Below are 6,301 nucleotides of genomic sequence, written 5' to 3'. Positions count from 1 at the left end.
TCTTCTGTTAGCATGTAAAAGTATCTTCCTGCTCTAGTCAGTAATGATGAAGCTTTACTTGAACATCAGCTTGATTTTTCCATGTTCAACGACTAAATAATTTGTGTCTTTAGTGACAGAGCCTTAGAATCAGATTGTTGAGAGTAACTAATACCTTAGTCAAGTTCCTTTGATCTTTGTGGAAAATCTATGGTGCCTCTTTAGCCAATGACTCAACAAGGTGTAGCTCACTCCTGGCACTTAAGGTTTTACTTGATTTCATAAGTTGGAGCACTGTCTCCCCCGTTATAGTTACTCCAATTTATTTATAAATTTTACAAAGATTCTATAATGAATATACTGGGTTTTTTAAAAGGCTTGTTATATATTTTTAAAGAATATTGATTAAACTGCAGAAGAGCACTCTTTTGAAAGGAAATCCAATGTTTCATGATTTTTTTTCCCCCTTAGAAGTCCTGCTTATTTGAGCTTTTGTAATCCTGTTGCTATTCTCTCATCTGAAGTTTTGTGTACATCCAGCTATTTTATATGTTGGCTGATGTGGTCAGTAATGAAGGTTGCAATGAAGAAGAAGTATCATCATAACCCTCTAGCAGCATAAAAAGCAGAGGCATCTGTGATGTCATCAGGGAGTAACCAATCATTTGAAAGAACCTCCTCATCCTTTCCTAGATCTACCATATATCTGGGAATAGGAGTTCACAAGACAGATCATTTTCATATGCCTTTCATTTACTTTGATATGGTACCAAATATCCATTAAGTGTTTTTCTTAGCCCAAAGACAGAGCACTGGGTTGCAAATTGGAGCAAATGTTGACATAATTTTGTTTTTTCCAGGGTTTTCTAAATTAATTAATTTACTCATTCACTTTACATCCCAATCATAGGCCCCCTTCCTTCTCTCCTCCCAGTCCCACACTCCCTCATCCTCTCTGTATCCCTCCTCTAAACCAGAGCTCCTTTCTTCCCATGGAGTGACAAAAAAATAGATCTCCTTGTGGGTACACTGGAAAAATTGGCATGTCTAACGTAGGGAAGATGCTCTGTGGCATAAGAGTACCTTCTATAATTAGTTTTCCAGGGATCCTCAGTGACATTCGTATAAAACCCAGCACCAGTGCAGAAGTCCCAGCTGTCGTTTTTTCCCCTGTAATATTGCAACTACAAAGGCTGGAGTCCAGAGCAATGAAGGCAAAGCCATGTTCTGAGGCAGCTTGATGATAGACAAACTTTGATATGAAATTTTGTTCTGTGCAAATTAATTTGCACCGCCAACAGAGTGCAGGGAACATTCCACTCAGCATGTGGTAGTAGGTCGACAGCCAATCTCACTTTGCATTTCTTTCCAACACTAATGTTTGAAAACTTTTTGCAGTCCTCTGAAGCATTTGCTCCTAGAAATCTGTTTCAGTGCCATATGCCATTCTCCTGTCCAGTTGCTGTTTGCTTTTTTATCTTCACCAAAGGGCAGCAGATTTTAGTGTGGGGAGGTTCTCAGGAGATGGTGTTCATGTGGAGAAAAACATAAAGCCACCAGGCTATCCTATCCATGTTTCAGTTTGTACTTTTTAAAATATTTTTATTCATTTAGCTATTCACTTCACATCTCCATTGTGCCCCCATCCCTGCTCTTCTCTCAGTTCACCCTCACTCCCTCTTCCTCCTATCACCTCTCAGATAAGAGGAGCTTCCCTCCTACTAACCCACTCCAGCACAACAAGTCACATCAGAACCGAGAACATCCTGTTCCACAGTGGCCTGGCAAGGCATCATTGTCAGCAAGTAATCAAAAAGCATCCATTAGAGTACATGGCAGAGACAGCTCCCACTCCCCTTACTAGGGGACCCACAAGAGGACCAAGCTGCCCATTGAGTACATATGTGTAGGGGCCTTGGTCCAGTCTATACATGCCCCTTAGTTGGTGCTTCAGTCTCCATAAGACCCCCTGCACCTAGGTTATTTGGCTTTGTTCATCTTCTTGTGGAGCTTCTATTCCCTCCAGGTCATTCTATCCTCCTCCACCTGCCCTCATTTTTCCACAGGCTCCCTGTGCTCTGGCCAATATTTGGCTGTGGGTTTCAGCATCATTTTTGGTCAGTTGCTGGGTGGAGCTTCTCAGAGGATAGCCATGCTAGGCTCCTATCTGCAAGCATAGCAGAGTGTCTTTAACAGTGTCAGGGGTTGGCTGTCTCCTATGGAGTAGATCTCAGGTTGGGCCAGGTATTGGATGAATATTTTCCCCATCTCTGCTCTATCTTTACCCCTGCACATCTTGTAGGCAGGGTATATTTTGGGTTGAAGTTTTTGTTGGTAGTTTGGTGTTCTTCTCCCTCTTCTAGGAGTCCTGTCTAGTTAGAGGATGACCTCTTTGGCCTTCAAGGCACCCACTATTAGTGTGTCTCATCTAGACACCCTCATATCCTCTCAGGAGGATACCCTGTCATAGATGTCCAGCTTGTCTCAGAGATGCCCCCACCCATGGCTTCTTTTCTCTCTGCAAGTCAGATAATCTTGAGTGAGGTAATCCATAACCAGGAAGACACACATGGTATGTTCTCATTTATAAGTGCATATTAGCCATCAAATACCGGGTAACCATACTACAATTCACGGACTCAAAGAAACCAAGGAAAAAGGAAGGCACAAGGGAGGATGTTTGAAATAGAATAGACAGTGGAAGTTGTTTGAAGAGTTGGAACAGAATAGCAGGGAAAGTGTGGAAGGAAGGAAGGATGGGGATCAGAAGTGGGAGAGAGAGCGCAGGAGGTCAGTGTGTACTTTTAGCAATACATCAATACAGCCATGCATATATCTATAAATATAACACACACATGCATACATATATATATGCTAAATATTGTGGAATGTTAATGGTTTCCTTCATCTTCTGTGTTGTAGTTTACAAGGTAAAATGGCTTACAACATCATGAAGAGGAGTCTGTAAGCAAGGATGTCAGTACAAGATCCAGCTCAGAGTATGTTAATTAAAAGTTATAATGTAGGGGTGTGTTCAGAAAGCTCTGCTTGTTCAAACTAAAATCTGACTCCAGAATATGACTTCTGCTAAGAAGATAACGTACATTGATAGATTGCTAAGGCAGCAGACAGTGATGAGAAGAGAAGGGAGAACAGAAGATTTACCTGAATGCTGATGCTATAAATTATGACTGAAAGAAGGCGGTGACAATAAGCTGTTTGCATAAAGTCCCGGCAGAGGGGACAGCACATTGTCGCTATGGAATTTTTTTTGAAACTTGTCGCACATAACTTTATGACCAAAGTTGTGTATGCTGCACATGCCCATAGGGTCCTGAGATGTACAATTGCATAGATGCCTAACTATACATTACTATGTTCCTCTGACACCATTTCCATGATCAGAAATCTTATAAATAAAAGGCAAGCATCTAAGAAATGGTACTATAGGATGGCATTCATAACTTTTATTTTATCTTCAATTTGTAGTAACCGAACCAACTTTAAATTTGAAACTAAGACATATTTATTTAGTTTTTCAAGCATAAATTATTTTCTTCACAAAAGAAATACTTGAATAGGCCTTGACTTGCATTCGTTAGGATTAAATGAAAGAAACTACTCAAAATAGCCACTCGAACATGATAACCAACTAGTGGAAAATGTATTGATTGGTAACATAGAGACCCTTCTATTGCACGGCAGTCTAAAACATGATATACAGTTAATGTGACTATGTGTCACACCAAAATTGTGCTTAATATAACCTCAATGTGTCTGTTAAGTTTAGATACAATTTTCTCAAATTTCATACAGAAGCAGTTTATATAGCAAGTATAGAAAGAATATCAAAGATCATTAGATGTATTACATCCCTTCTCTGAAATGAGAACCAGTGGTATTTCACCACATTCTTCACTTTATTTGATCATGATTGTACTATGCAAAGTTACTTCTAAGGCTGTAGAATGCAAGTATAAACTAAAGCTTACATTGGAGAGATTACTAATGAAAATATTAAGTCATAGGAAAGGTCTCCCTTTTTTTATACAAAGACTGCATCCCTGGAAAGGCTTGTATAATTCAGGATTTGCTTAACATGAATTGAGGAATGGAAGGTATCCATGAAATGCAATAACACATCCTTTCCTTCAACTTAGAGCAAAGTAAGGTCCTATTATTTAAAAATGCCATTTTTATAATGTTGGTATATTTATGATATTCTTTTCTGAAAGTCTTATAGCTTCTGTGCATTTAAATTAAAACATAAGAATCCATGTAATTAAAAGGATAAAAGTAATGTCATTTTGCCATATGTATTAATCACCTAAATTCACAGATAACGGAGTAAACTCTCCAAAATTTACTGTTAATGACATATAAGCATACAAGAGTCCTCTGATTCATTAATTCTATTACCAAAGGAAATTACTCAGTTTTGAATCGAGTGTGGAAAAATTCTAAATAAGTTAAAAAGGTAAAACAACTGTTACAGATTCATCACAACTCTGTATAATCTGTAAAAAGGAAAAAGTATACCCCAGGAGCTACCTCAAAAAACAGAAATGTGTGGTATGGATGTAATATACGTGTGTGTGTGTGTGTGTGTGTGTGTGTGTGTGTGTGTGTGTGTGTGTGTGTGTGTATAGATAGATATAATATATATATAATAAATTGTAGACCCTTATCAAGGTTTATATTTATGTACCTGTTGAAATACTAATATATATTTGAGATAAACTACTATGTATATTTAGCACAGACTTTGCAGATATTTCATGAGTACACCGAAATACAGCAGAGCTGTTATTCTGAGTATTTCAATTGAAAAATTGGAACTACAATACATACAAATTAGGTGCTTTTGTTACAATAGTACAGCAGTGAGGGGTGAGGATGGAACACAAGTCCGAGCCTTTAACCTCAGTGCCTATACTCATTCACCATGGGGCGTCTCAATAACTGCACCAAAGACCCTGAGAGTCTCCTTTGAGATAGCCCAAGTTTCACTTGTACCGTCATGTGAGGCTAATTACTCATAACTGATGGCTTCAGGAATGTGTCCACGTCCTTGGGCTTCATCTCCCAGCTAAATATTCCATCTCAGTTCCAATTCATATACTTATCTATGATTCTCAGTTGCCATCAAGGTCAGTGAGACGCAGATATGCCTAAATACATATGTGTAAATCAAGTTTGCTCCCTTTATTTCTCAGATCTAATCATTTAAAGAATGATCAAAATTGTTTACATTTGTTGTTGTCTTATTCTCTGGCCATTGAATGTTTTGGTTATTAAACATTTGGTGATAGTTTATCACTTACAACTAATCTTCCTGTGCCAGGATGCCTCAGCCCTTTTGCCTTGTTACTTGGTGCTTCTGACTGAATGTCGTCATTTCTCCTTAAACCATTGGATACTTTTTTTTTTTTACATACTGCATACTCTTTTTAAACGTATTTATTTTTCTTCCTTGCTTTATCAGTTTTTTGTATATTGTACAGTGTAATTATGAAATTTTAATACCATGTACTGTTTAGTAATAGTCAAATTCATAAAATTTGTGACTGTATTGATGTAGACAATTGTTCAATTATACGATATTTTATAATTTGTTAAACTATCCAGTAGTAAAAGCAGAATGATTTATGTATGTAAGCAGGTGTTGGATGAGATTAGGCACTTTCAGTGTACTATGGCATAAATGGTTATTATTCTGAACATGTACATATGAGAGATGTGAAATGTACATCTCTGTGTGTCTCAGTGTCTCTGTGTGTGTCTGTGTGTGTGTGTGTGTCTGTCTGTGTGTGTGTTTCTGTATCTGTCTGTGTGTGTGTGTCTATGTCTGTCTGTGTGTGCGTGTGTCTGTTTGTGTGTGTGTGTGTGTATGTGTATGTGTGTGTGTATGTGTATGTGTGTGTGTATGTGTCTGTTTGTGTGTGTGTCTGTGTCTGTCTCTCTGTATCTGTCTGTGTGTGTGTGCTGTGTCTGTCTGTGTGTGCATGTGTGTCTGTGTGTGTGTGTGTGTGTGTGTGTGTGTGTGTGTGTAAGTATCTAATGGTAGTGGAGATCATTAGTTTTGTAGGAAGAGGGAGACATAAGGGAGTCTCGATGTGAGGGAGGAACAGAAGTACTGTAGATGTGTTTATGTATAAAAGTCTGGAAAAATAAACTTAAAATTTATTTCTTTCTGTTCTCTTAAAGGTTGATGAGAGGATTTAGACATTCATTCTTATAAATGCACACTGAATTTTCAGTCCCATGCAATTAAATTTTGTGTTGCTTAGTAAACTAATTATTTTTCTTCTGTTAACTGCTA

The 6,301-nt window shown here is 38.0% G+C and overlaps 1 pseudogene; it reads right to left on the bottom strand.

The window, feature by feature from the left end:
- Positions 1-579: 579 nt before the first annotated feature.
- LOC127196095 (S-formylglutathione hydrolase-like) lies at positions 580-1,419 on the bottom strand (annotated as a pseudogene).
- Positions 1,420-6,301: the final 4,882 nt, after the last annotated feature.

This window comes from Acomys russatus, chromosome 12 (assembly GCF_903995435.1).
Source record: "Acomys russatus chromosome 12, mAcoRus1.1, whole genome shotgun sequence".
Classification (NCBI taxonomy): Eukaryota; Metazoa; Chordata; class Mammalia; order Rodentia; family Muridae; genus Acomys; species Acomys russatus.
The sequence above is the reverse complement of the archived record's forward strand: the minus strand, read 5'-3'. Positions and strand labels throughout refer to the sequence as shown.